The 13,419-nt window shown below is 46.4% G+C and overlaps 3 non-coding genes and 1 pseudogene across 3 annotated transcripts; all 4 read right to left on the bottom strand.

Annotated features, from left to right (window-relative positions):
* Positions 1–3,691: 3,691 nt before the first annotated feature.
* LOC149333862 (uncharacterized) lies at positions 3,692–4,519 on the bottom strand (annotated as a pseudogene).
* Positions 4,520–4,750: 231 nt separating this feature from the next.
* On the bottom strand, positions 4,751–4,822 carry TRNAP-AGG (transfer RNA proline (anticodon AGG)). The gene has a single exon. It is a non-coding gene; the product is annotated as a tRNA-Pro (tRNA).
* Positions 4,823–6,607: 1,785 nt separating this feature from the next.
* On the bottom strand, positions 6,608–6,679 carry TRNAP-AGG (transfer RNA proline (anticodon AGG)). Its single transcript has one exon. It is a non-coding gene; the product is annotated as a tRNA-Pro (tRNA).
* Positions 6,680–12,231: 5,552 nt separating this feature from the next.
* Positions 12,232–12,303, bottom strand: TRNAP-AGG (transfer RNA proline (anticodon AGG)). The gene has a single exon. It is a non-coding gene; the product is annotated as a tRNA-Pro (tRNA).
* Positions 12,304–13,419: the final 1,116 nt, after the last annotated feature.

Raw genomic sequence — 13,419 nt, forward strand, 5'->3', positions numbered from 1 at the left:
TTAGATTTCACTAGCCATCATCCAAAACACTGCAAACAAGGTATATTCGTAGGACAGGCAACGAGACTAAGAAGAATATGTAGCGACGACGATGACTACCTGAAACACCTCCACTCGCTAAAAAACACACTAATCACCAGAAACCATCCACAGACAACCCTTAATAATGCGTTCCAACGAGCAACCACTTTGAAACGAGATGTAGTTCTTAAAAAACGAACAAAAGCTAACAGTCAACGACCTCCTGCACTTATAACGAAATACTCAAACGCGCTTCCAAACATAAACAATATCCTGCGGAAATACCACCCCATTTTAACTGGTAACGACCGTCTCAAGAAAATATTTCCCGACGCACCAAGGGTAACATACAGACGCAACACAAACCTGAGGGACATCCTGGTGCATGCTAGGCTCGGTAAGAAACCACCACCGACAGTAACTTCATGCTCTCGACCCAGATGCAAGACATGCAAACATTTACAAAGGGACACTACGGTTAAAAGTACGGCAAGCGATTTCAGTTTCGATATAAAGACCAGTTTTGACTGCACATCGTCCAATATTATCTACATGCTCCAGTGCTCCTACTGCCAGAAACAATATATCGGAGAAACCGGACAAACAATGAGTGCCAGATTAAACGGGCACCGGGCTGACACAACACGGAATGAACAGAAGGCAGTGTCGACCCATTTTAATCAACGCCATCACAAATTCGACGAACTCAAATTGTTCATTCTTCAGTCAGGCTTCAAATCGACTAGGGACAGAAAATACAGAGAAGCATTCCTAATCCACAAATTTAAAACACTGCAACCAACAGGGATCAACATGTCCAGAGGAAACCTGGAATCTCTCAGGTACATTCCAGGGTCAGCATAATTTTAAATTAACAAATGTCTTGCACGTGGTCAGACTATTTCCTAGAACCTCACATAAGTATATTGTCGCTCCTTGCACCCTTCCCAAGTCATATCTTCTACCCCATTTCCGGCCTTGTCACCCTCTTCGTTTGTTCACCTTTTTTTTTTTTTCTCCTAATCCCCTGCTACCAGTTCTCGGAAACCATGACACTCCTGTTACCCCCCTCTGCCCCCACTTTTTGGCTTTCTCTGAACACGAGCTTCCCCCCCCCCCCCCCCTGCCTAGTCCTTCCTTGGAAATGCCCCCCTTCCTTTCTCCTTCCAGTGCCAGCCCCCCCCCCCCCCTTTTTTTTTTTCGCTTGTTATCATTTCCCTGTACCACGCTGACTAATCCTTTTATCTGAGTTTTGCAGGTTCACCCAGCGCCTCCCCCCCCCCCCCCCCCCCCGTCGCAGCCCCTTCAAAGCCTTTTGTTCATTGCATACCCCCCGGATATAGGTTGTTGCACTATTGCAGCCTAGCGAATGATGATTCACCTCCCTCCCCTTCCTGACACGCATCCCCTCCCACACCACTTTCCTTCCCCACCCCCGGGGCCTTCCTCCTCGGAGCGAAGGCCCTATATAATCCCTGCCGATGATGAACGCTTTGCCCAGACGAAGACAAGTCCCCTTGTCGAAACGTTGGCTCTAGCAAACTGAGGTTTTCCCCTCCCTTGTTCATTTTGTGATCGCCAAGGACCATCTACCGCACCCTCTCTCTACCATGGACATATAGATATGTCATTTCTGTCCTCCTGCAAACGTGACGCAAATAATACTTATTTGAAATATATTTTATTCATACTGTAACAATAAACGCTCTTTCTGAATGCATTGAACTTGCTGACTCCACGCGCGCTAAACTTTGAGATGAAATTCAGATATAATCCAGACTACTATCAAAAGAGGCCCCACCCACCTTGCCACCCTGGCAGGCGGCATTTAAAGGTGCACTGAAGAGGAAACTGAACTCGTCATTTTCCCGCCGGAACTCGATCTACACGTTCCCAGCATTCTTAGAAACATCGATTTATTGCCTTGCGCGGCCCATTTCCCTAATTAAATCAGATTAACGTCCGGCTCCCGCCTTTTTTTTTCTACGGCCAAAGGTCGGATACTTTTCTAACAGACCTCGTATAGCCTTTCCGCCCGTGCGCGTACTACAGCTCCTTTGTATCTGTCTGTATCAATTATTTCTAGTTTGCTTTTAACTTGTTTTATTTCTTTCGCAAACCTACCCGGATCAATGGCTTCTACACTTAAATAAAAGTCAAGCTGACTTTGCAGTGCAGTTTCTTCTTTTTTCCGTATTCTCCGCAGCTCACTGGCTCTTTCAATGGCTGCTATTTTTGCATTTTGCTTAACATATTCCCATGCTTGAACATAACACTGCGGTTCACTCGCTAGTAGATCTCCAATTCCTTCTTTTATTTCCTTCACATACTGTTCATCATCGAGGATCTTAGCGTTGCATTTCCACAGCTCCCAGCTGAACGTGGCTGGTTTCCTTGGTCCTAGCGCACACGTAACCAAGCTATGGTCACTAAAATAAACGTTTTTGACGTCATATTTTGTGCAGTGAGATGCCAGACCGGCCGAAACATATATTCGATCTAGTCTAGCATGACTGTTTCGCTGGTAGTGCGTAAAGCGAGGCACTGTACCGTTTGACAGAAAACACCCTACATCTTGTAATAGGTAGTCTTCCGTTGGCGAATTCAGCACGGATACACTCGCGTCTCGTACCGGTAAATCTGTCATTCTATCTTCAACTCTGCATACGCAGTTGAAGTCTCTCATCATTATAATGACCCTGTGACAGTTCAGATAGCACTGAACACTTTCAAAAAACACTCTGCGCTCGTTTGCTGCATTTGGAGCGTATACGTCAACTATATGAAACTTCTGGGCATGCAGCGTTATGTCACATACAATGAGCCTTCCAGAAGGGCACGCGTACACACTATCAACAGTTATTTCTCTGATATGCTTCAGAAACAGAGCACAACCACCGGCTGTGCCAATTGCATGGGAAACACACACATTATAATACGTCCTGAACGGTTCAACCATGCGGTTCGTTCCTTCCTCGCTTTCAATATTTCTTTCCTGTGTGGCAGTTACATCCAAATCATTCTCCATAAAAAGCCGACTCAGCTGATATTGTTTTCTGCGCGCCGACAAGCCTCGCACGTTAAGCGTGCCTACATACAGAGGTGTTTGGAGAGTTACTGCCATTTCTTTGCCGTTTGAATTTCCACAGACGAATCGCATGGTAGCACTTTGATTATCACGAGACAGCCAAACACTCACATTTTTAGAGCATATTCCACCCGCTCGAGCCATTTTGGTTGACACTTCGAGTTCGCCGTTGTGGCCTCGACGCACTGTCTTTCTGGTCGGTTCCGGTGTTGCCACTGTCCGGCTGGAAAAAAAGACGCCACGTCACGTCGCCGGCGGTGCCAGCGGTTTCCGCTCGGGCGGTTTGCGCTTCAGGGTTGGCCTTCGAGTGGGCGTGGTCTTCACAGGCGGCTCATCGGTTGCAGTCTGGCTGGGCTTGTGCCTGTCTTTGTCGTCTTCATGCAGTCGTTTTGACGCAAGACTGCTGGCATTAGTCATGGTCACGTCTGTTAGTTCAGGCACTCCCACGACCTCTTCACACGGTGCACTGCCTCTGTTCATTGGGTCACTCGTCAGCAGAGCCTCTTTGGTATCGGTCGAAGCGTTGGTATTCACTTTCTCATTTGAAGCTGCATCCACTTCGTGCGCATGTGCAGCCCTACCTTAGCCAAGAGTTAGCGAGGTATCTGCCTCAGGCGTAGTTTCTGCCACGTCTGCCTCATCCATTAGATGCTCTGTCGACAGTTCCTCGTTTGCTTTCCGGCCTGCCACGTTTGCGTAGGTACGCACGCATGTGCTTTCATCATGGCCATATCGCCGACACTTGGTACAACGTGGCACTCGGCAGTCACGCCTAATATGACCCGTAGCATGGCACCTCAAGCACAGCGGAGGCCGTCCAGGAACGACGAGAAGAGCCATGATTCCTGCGACTCGCAGCTGATGGGGCAGATCTTCTATCGTCACACCAGGCTTGAGCTTCAGGCCAACCGTGCGCGTAGACGAGCCTTTGTCTGCAATTCCTTGTACTCGCCAGCGTTCCTTGCAGACATCAGTCACCTTTCCGTACGGTGCCAGCGCAGAGCGCACTCCTTCCGCTACGTTATGTAGCACTCAGTAAAGCTTGACACGTACTTCTTGGTTTTCAGGGTCGACAACAAGACACCGTTTCTCTTTCACCTTTACTTCGCTGGTTTGCACCATCTTCTTAGCAGCTTCGGCACTTTTAAAAGTGACGGCCCAAACGTGGTTCATCTGGAACGCCCCCAGAGCTATCACTTCAGGGAGCACTCCCAGATGAACTAACATGTCCCGAAAGTCTTCCACCCGGTAAGGCCTGGCTTTCAAATCCCCGTGAAGAAAAACAGTATTCATAACAGACGCACCTGTTGGCAGTGGCGGTAGAACAACTTGATAATCCTGGCTTTCTTCAGCAAAAAACCTGTTACCGCGGCCCTGCTGGGCCGCTGACACCGCTCCGACGGAGCTCATGATAACGCGCACGTTCGCTAGCGCGGCCGGAAGCAGAATCCCCTAGACCAACGAGCCAGGTGCGAAAATCACGGTGGCCTCCTCATCTCATCGAGGTAACGTTGCAGCGGGCAGCTTACATCGGAAGTGACGTAGCGTTCACTTCGTCTACTCCTAATTGCTGGAAACGTATAGATACCACGTTGGGTTATTTGGTTCTTTTAACAGCTCATGCAAAAAAAAAAAATAATCGGGCTCGTCCGGGACTTGAACCCGGGACCTCTCGCACCCTAAGCGAGAATCACACCCCTAGACCAACGAGCCATGTGGGAAAAGCAAGGCGGCCTCCTCATCTCATCGAGGTAACGTTGCAGCCGGCAGCTTACATCGGAAGTGACGTAGCGTTCACTTCGTCTACTCCTAATTGCTGGAAACGTATAGATACCACGTTGGGTTATTTGGTTCTTTTAACAGCTCATGCAAAAAAAAAAGTAATCGGGCTCGTCCGGGACTTGAACCCGGGACATCTCGCATCCTAAGCGAGAATCATCCCGTAGACCAACGAGCCGTTTTTTTCTTTATTACCGGTTTGGCAAAAACAACCAGAACACAATAATAGAACTTCAGGTTGCTAAAAGCACTAGTTATTTTGTCCAGTGCATGATGGTTAAAAGAGTCTCAATGAAGCCAGATGCTCCAAGACAGGCAACGATTCTGGGGGGTCATTCTGTGCTCGGAAGACATCACGTAAATACTTCACAGCTTCCAAAAAGTACAGGAGAGCTGAGCGTACAATAATGTGTTCGTGTCTTACATCCATTCGTGTTTTCCAAATGCTGTGCATACATACCAGCATTACCATGTCCCAAGGCACGCCCTCAGGTTCGGCGCACAGCAAGAAGCGAATCCCGAATGGTGTTATCGGCAGTTCCTTTTTCAAAGTTCGCTGAAGGATGTCCCACAAGAACACTGCGTCATGGCAATCAAGGAATATGTGTTCTATGGTTTCCGGTGTTTTACAGATAAGGCAGTTAACATTCCAAGGCACAAATAGCCCTTTGCTTTGCAGCCATGGCTTGACTGGTAGCGTGCCGGTATGAAGCTAAATAAAAAACGTCTTGGCCGCAGCTCGGAGAGGCATTCTTTGGCCCTTTTTAAAACATCGCGCTCAGGACCCAAATTATACACAGCACGATACGCAAGTACCGACAAAGACACTTGGACGAGATCCTTATGCAACTTCTTCCGTGTAACTGAAGCTAAATACTCATTCGAAAACCTCGCCTGGAGGATACGAAAAGACGCCACAACTTCACGCAAAAAGGCGCTTAACGCGCTTGGTCTTGAAACTGTAGACACTATAGACTCAGGCAGCAAATGACTTAATCGCACTTGGATTACAGTTCTATGAAAAATGTCACTTTGTTCGCGCACGAAGAAAAATCTGGTCACAATTTGCTTCAAAAATAAATGCAATAGCCCAAGCCCCCCGTTCCTCACGGCATGAAACAGGGTGCAGCGGCTTGTACGCTCCCATGTAGACGCCCATATGAACGTCGCAAACACTCTGTGCACTTTCTGCACAGACACTCTTGGCATCGACAGCGCTTGCAGAACAAAATATTTTAGCCACCAGGAATACATTACAGACTGCGGCTCGCGAAAAAAGAGAAAAATTGTGTCCTCCCCATTTGCTGGTCTGGGACTTGACACGCTGTGTTTTCTCGTCCCAATATTCTTTGGTATTCCCGGTAGTTATTCAGCGGCACACCCAAGTACTTGCCAGGGGTTTTCGTCCACTGCATGTTGCAGAAGTGTTCTGGCGTGTGTTCCCAGTCTCCATGCCATAAACCTAGACATTTTGACCAATTTATTGCGCTCCCAGTTACCCTGCAGAACTCCGCAGCTTCTTCTGCAACTACACGCACACTGTCTTGGTCGGCACTGTCTTGGCCGCGTCGTCTCGTGGAGGTAACGTTGAAGCCGTCACTGTACATCGGAAGTGACGTAGCGGTCATTTTATCTGCTCCCTATGGCTGACAACGTAGATACCGCTTTGGGTTAATGGTTAGGTTTTTTTAACAGCTCGCGTAAAATAAAAAAAATGTCGGGCTCGTCCTGGATTTGAACCCGGGACCTCTCGCACCCTAAGCGAGAATCATACCCCTAGACCAACGAGCCGCTTTTTTTTCTTTATTGCATGGAAGAACATCCGTAGAAAGGAGGAAAACTTCAATCAGACTGGATCGCGTCTCAAGTTGCCGGGCTGATTAATAGGAGCCCGCCATTGCCCTAACTCAGCACTGCAGCCCCATAAAAACATCAAAATCCAGGGAGGCACACACATGCATCTAGGCACGGCAGCCAGCTTGGAGGTTCTTCGCGTGCAGCATATACACTCCTCACCAAAGCACACTGTTCTCGAAACACAGATTTGGACGATCTTGGTGGCTCGGCATGTCTGTCCATCATACGGCTTTTCCAAAGACTGAATAGTCCCATCAACATAAACAGATCATAAGGCACAACAGAGTTTTTGTCAACAGGCAGAAATCTACTAGTGTACGGTGTAATTTCAATGTCCTTCTTGAGAATTCGTTGTAGTATGTCCCAAAAAAACATGGCATCACGGCACAGGATAAAACAATGATCAATTGTCTCAGGCACGTTACACAGACGGCAATTCACATTCCAAGGTACAAACATCCCCTTGTCATTAAGAAATGTCTTGACAGGCAGCGTCGCTGTGTGTAGTTTGAAAAAGAACGTTTTAGCGGCTGCCTGAATACACATCCGCCTAACACGCTTTAGAACACTGATGTCCAAAGACCCCAGATAAGGCTGCCGATACAATGGTGTAGGGAACAAAGACTCAGTGAGAGCCTGGGTCATCTGTTTTCTCGAGAGGCTATACAGGTAATGCTGCGCGTTGCTGCTGCTGAGTATTCAGTGGCCGATTTTCATATTATCAAGACCTAGACAATAAACAGGTCTGACTGAATTCACCATTGAATTCCACGCCGAAAATTCGGAACTGAAATGTTATTCTCGAAGGTGTCCACCGAGAATTGAGAATATTACGGCCATTTGCGTGCTCAAAGGCATTTTTTTCAATTTTGAAAGTGTATTGATGTGTTTTGATTCACCACAAAGAGTTATGTATGCAGATGACACAGACCTGTTCTATTCAAATGCATCTCTACCTCATTTAGAGAAATCAATTAATTATTACCTAAATAACGTTTCCTAATGGTTGCGCATAAATAAGTTAGAATTAAATGTCAGTAAAACAAAATATGTTACATTTAAACCCATCAACAATCCACATAGTGCTGATATTGCCATACTGTGTCACAACAGGATTACAGGACGTCGCAGCTGAAGATTTCTTGGGAGAATGGTTCCAAAATTATGTCCTGGTACACGAATGTAAATAAAATACCTACAGAATTAGGAAAAAGGGCGGACTGTATACACAGGATAAGTAAACTTATTTCGTCATGGTTAACACAAACATTGCATTATGCACTTTTCTTCTCCAAGTTATCATATTGTGTTCTAGTGTGGGGAACAATTAAAACGCAAAACTACGACAAATTACTGGTGTTGCAAAATACGATTTTAAGAATGTTAGAAAATTATCAAGGAAAACTACGCGAACTTCCAGCAGACAAGCTCTCTATTAAGCACGCGATGTTTCCTGCCACTTCAATATACTGCTGCAAGTTATTACATCTTAATAAGAATAAGTTCCACAACAGTACAACAGATCATAAATCTAAAGTACACAATGCGCAAACGAAGAAGAAGAATACCCCTTCACCAGGACGAACTATAGAAGACAGAGCCTCAACTTCCAGCTCCCTTACTTGCTAAATACCGCAGAGCGCGAGGTTCGAACAACCCATGTTTAAAAGATTTATTAAAACTTATTCGCTAAGCAAACCTATTTTATTGTCATAATACCAGCCTGTTATCTGTCTATCTTTTATCGGTTCTGGCAAGTCAAGATTACCACCTTATATTATTCTGTATATTGTGTAGGTACATAAAGTTCATAGTAAATATTTACTATTTTTGCATTTCTTATATTAATGTGCAATATCAGCTGATTCTTGGTTCGACCATAAATGTATGTCTATGTATGTTATCCTCGTACCCATTATTTTTGTGACTAGTGTACACTGAATGATGAATCTTGCTATCTGGGGCAGTAACCTCTGTCGGCCACTCTTCATTTTCTCTGTAGCTTTAGAAAGAAATGAAATAAAACTTGAAAACCTGCAACTTTGCTCAGGACACTGTCGACAGGCGGGATTTTATTGCTGAGTAGTCGTGATTACTCGGTGCATTGACTACGTAGTTCGTCGGATATCTATTTAATGCACACGTAGCAAGAGGCTTGTGTTTTGCTCTAGTAGTTGGGGATATTTTCTATTTCTAGGTAGTTTGTTATCACCGCAGGCGCTGTGCTGACGCCATGTCTCTACTGGCCGTAAGAGAGCCTTCAAGATAAGATTACTATTCTAGGATGTTTTTAAAAAATAATATAAAATAGAAGGCTCCAGGCTCTTTCGAAATTTGCGTTCAGCACTTCTCGCAACCAAAGCGACGATCACACCCCTAGGCTAACGAGCCGAGTTGGAAAGACGTCATTGAGCGTTTTACAGCGAGCTTAACCATTCTGGTTGCTACACACTTTAGCGTGCTTTCGCTAGAACCACTAACTTAAATTCCAGCACCAGTCGATGGGGAGTGGCACTTCCCCAAGCCAGATTGAGTCTTGTCGATGCGTCCATAGGAATTTTACAGCCAACCAGGTCGACTTACACATGCAACTTTTATACTCCTATGTAATGGTGACCCTCCACCCACTCCGCAAGCAGGACCCATCGCTACACATAATCAGTGTACACTGCAATCCGAAACCGAATGTATCATTCGCGGACCTCTTTAGCCGCGCGCTGAGAGTTGCGGATGAGGACCCCCCCCCCCCCCTGGTTGTGAGTGATTTAAACGCTCCCGCTCGGTTGTGGGGTTACTGCCGTGAAGAGAAGCGGGGACGCAAGTTGGCGGAGCTTGCGCCAACGCTAGGCCTCAGTCTTCACAGTGACCCCGTCCACCCAGCTCGTATAGGCAACTCCGTGACTAGGGATACATGTCCGGACTTGACCTTCGCCCGCAACATTCAATATGCAGAGCGGGTCAACACCGAGAGAACCCTCGGCAGCGACCACTGACTCCTGAACACTACGATTAGGACCCATCCTTTCGTGCGACCAACAACGCAAGCCCGACTCCCAGATTGAACCAAGTTCAGGCATAGTTATAACACTTCCACACCCATCCATGAGCAAGGTTACCAGTCTTGGTCACAACAATTGGTCTCTGGCCTTCGCTCCTCCGAAACGAAACTCAAATTCAGCTCTCAGAGGCGGTCTCGGATGTGGAAAACCACCTGATCCACCTCTGGGAAGCCCGGCATTGCCTTGCCCGTCGGTGGCGCCGGCAAAAGCACAACCGGAAAATTAAAGCTCGCATTGCCGAGCTCACTCAACGAGCGGCTGAATATGCGGCCGAACTCGCCGACTCCAACTGGGTGGCCCGATGCAATACGGCCGCGCGGCAAATGTCAAGCCAGAACACGCGGCCAGAACACGTGAACACGTGACCAGTACTTGTGCACCACCCAGGACTCCAGCGGGTCGGCGTACTCTTATACAGGCTCTGAGAACGTTGAGCGGGATCAACCGTTCCAGCTCCATGACGTGATGGCGGTCCTGGCAAAAATGAAACGGAAATGAAGAAACGGAAAACATTGTGAGGTTTACGCTATTTGGATCAAATACTATAGTTTTGCTGAAAAGAAAGCTTTGAAGCGAAAAGCTTCACTACCCGCATCACAGCCGCGCTTCGCGTGAGCCGTTTGAGCCAAGATTCGCCACAGCTGCGCATGCGCAAAACCGAAAGACGTCACGTGAGGCGCAGGTGGCGCAGCCGCCGCCGCGCCGACTCCGCCGCCTGAGCTTTCGCCGCAGCCGCGCGCTACTGCGCATGTTCGCCGCCTCCTCACCGCCGCTACTACTGCGCGCTCGCCTCCTCGCCACCGTTTGACCTTTTGTTGCAGCCGCGTGTTTACCACAGTTACTACGCATGTGCAAGGAGGGCTATATAACGTGCTTGCCTACATCGTTATTGTGCAGTACATTGTGCGCGAACTGCGACAGCCATGACGTCAAACAAAGCATAACTACAGCTTTTCGCTTGTATATCCAGGCTTAACCTGAGCTAAGCCACTGCCAATTTTTTAGATCGACAAACGAGTTTGCTACTGCCATGTTTAGGGCAACGCTGCAATGATATGCCACGCAATATTGCATACGTTGCATAAAAGCTTTGTACGTATTTTGTTTTGCAAGGCTTTGCCGCTTACGTTTTGCTGATCATCTGCAGACGTTGCTGGGACGTTGCCTGTCGCCGCATGGACCATGCTGTGAGCAAGAAGTTTTTGCATAATTTCTTGACTGACAGGAAATACTCATTTACGTTCTTGCGGCTTAGTTAGGAACGCAAATTTAGAATAAGCAACGCTTTGATATGAAGATTCCGGATGTATAACTGTACGTTAGTTGATAAGAAATTGAGCATGGGAAATGAGTATATTGTGTTGCATTTTTTTTAAATGTGGTTTTAATGAAAATCGCCCGATAGTTAGACAGATAATGCATGCCTTTACTAGGTGTCTGTTGGGCTGGGACAATGCTCTGCAAAAAGCAAGTTACCGAAATTAATAAGCAAACTTTTAATTACCTTTTTTACATAATGACATCAGTCAAAACTTTCAAGGGCAGTTTGAAAATTGCTTCCAGACGAAAACAATCCAGATCACACAAACTGCGAAAATGGAAGCGATCGCAACATATTTATCGACCAGTTCTCGGAATTCTGCCTCTGGATCCCGAAAGTGGAAAGTGAAAAAAGGTTTATTTTTTCGGCACGCTGTCGAGGCTATAACAAGACTTGAAGTGGGATACGCGTGTGTAAGATGCTGCTTAAAGCTGTGAAACACCTCTTAGGCGCTGTGTAGCTGTTATAGGCACTTAGCAAAGGCGGGACATGGATTGTATGTCAGTGAAGGAAGCTATTAAGGAATTGAAGGAGGATAGGTAGAAAAAAGGGAATGTTTACCCTTACTCTCATGAAGTTCAGCAAATTATGGAGCCTTGAGTGTGCACTCAATAATTCTTTATTTGCGACTTTCGACAAACTTGCGCAGAAGTCCCTACTCCGAATTTCTGAATTAGTAGCTTTGAGCGGATTGAAGACAAGATGAAATTTTTGATTTGAGAGTTTTTATTGGGCAGAACGCGCTTTCTGCAGGTTGCCAAAACCACTGTTGGTGCTGCCGCAGTGAGTGGTGGGACAAAGCAGCCATCCACAATGGTGTCATAATTAAGAATAAACTGTCTGTGAGAAAAGGAAAACTTAATCAATTTTTGAGCTTTAGGTGAGACGCCTGAACTACACTGCAAGCGGAGAGATGAAGGAGAAAATGAAAGAACGAGAAAAAAAAAGGAAGAGGTTGGAGACACAGCAGCAGGTAAGCATTTGTATAAAGGGAGAGTAACAAGAGAGATTTATAAGTGAAAGGAGAGGGCGCTTTGGAAATTGGGTGAGCTGATGAGCTTATGGGTGACCAGAAGTTTTACATTTATGGCTTTAAAAAAAGAATCGGGCTCGTCCGGGATTTGAACCCGGGACCTCTCGCACCCTAAGCGAGAATCATACCCCTGGACCAACGAGCCCCGCATGCAAACGTATTGGTGCTGCTTAATTTTAAGCAGTAGATTTCCGCAGTAACAACAAAGGGGGTACAAGTGGTCCTAAGTTGGGTTCATCCTTGAATTACACCTTTAGCATCTGACAATGAAACGTATTTCTTAAATGAAGGTGCATTTATTTACTGACCGATCTTAACGTAATGCTGACTGTCGACATATCGGGTGTTCTTTCCGACTATTCGTTGTGGTCATGTATCTGTGCAACAACCGCGTACGTCGTTAAGTGTCGGGTGTTGATTTTTACGTAGCTATATGTTTGTGTTTTACGCTAGTTATGGAGGATATTTTCTTTTTTTTCAAGAAGGGTTGTTACCCCCGCAGGCGTTGCGCTGGCACCGTTTCTCGACTGGTCGGTAATGAACCTTCAAGATAAGATAACTTTTCTCGGTTGGTTTTGCAAGCTAAAAGAAGAAACGCTCTCCAAATTGGAGCCCGGCACTTCTCGCAACCGAAGCTAGGATCACTCCCCTAGGCTAACGAGTCGAATTGGAAAGACGACAGTGAGTGTTTCATTGCTGATTCTAACAATGCTGGTTACTTTGTTTCAGTGAACTAGAACTAACCCCTCCCGCTCCCCCCCCCCCCCCCGCCCCCTCCTCTCAAAGTTTGCCTGTCACAGCCTAAGCCTGTTACTATTTTGCCGTTTCTTAATTTTGTTTAATCTGTCTAGTTTAGAACTCAAATACTACATGTTTGCTAGTACCTGTAACAGCCGACTGGATGGAGCTACCGCCTCTTGCGTACCGCTTTTAGGAGAGCAGAGTAAGTATGCAATACAACGTTGAGTGACATAAATGGTGCGCATACCATTTGCACCCTTTACATCTGAGGTGACGTTCCGGCGACGTTATCCACTCCGGATGGCCGGAAGTGAAGCTTATAGGTATATCTATTTCCGGAAAAAGAGAGATCTGGATAGGTTGGTACAGTATCAATTTAAATTTGCCACCCCGAAAGAAAAGGACATGAAGTAGACATGAGAAGCGCTGACTCGTAATTGAAGTTTATTGCAGGAAAGAGATTAGATTGGTATGCCCAGCAACACATAAAAGTATGCAAAAAATCAAAATAAGTCTATTT

Source organism: Amblyomma mixtum, chromosome 8 (assembly GCF_055824585.1).
Source record: "Amblyomma mixtum isolate Tamu chromosome 8, ASM5582458v1, whole genome shotgun sequence".
NCBI classification, from domain to species: Eukaryota; Metazoa; Arthropoda; class Arachnida; order Ixodida; family Ixodidae; genus Amblyomma; species Amblyomma mixtum.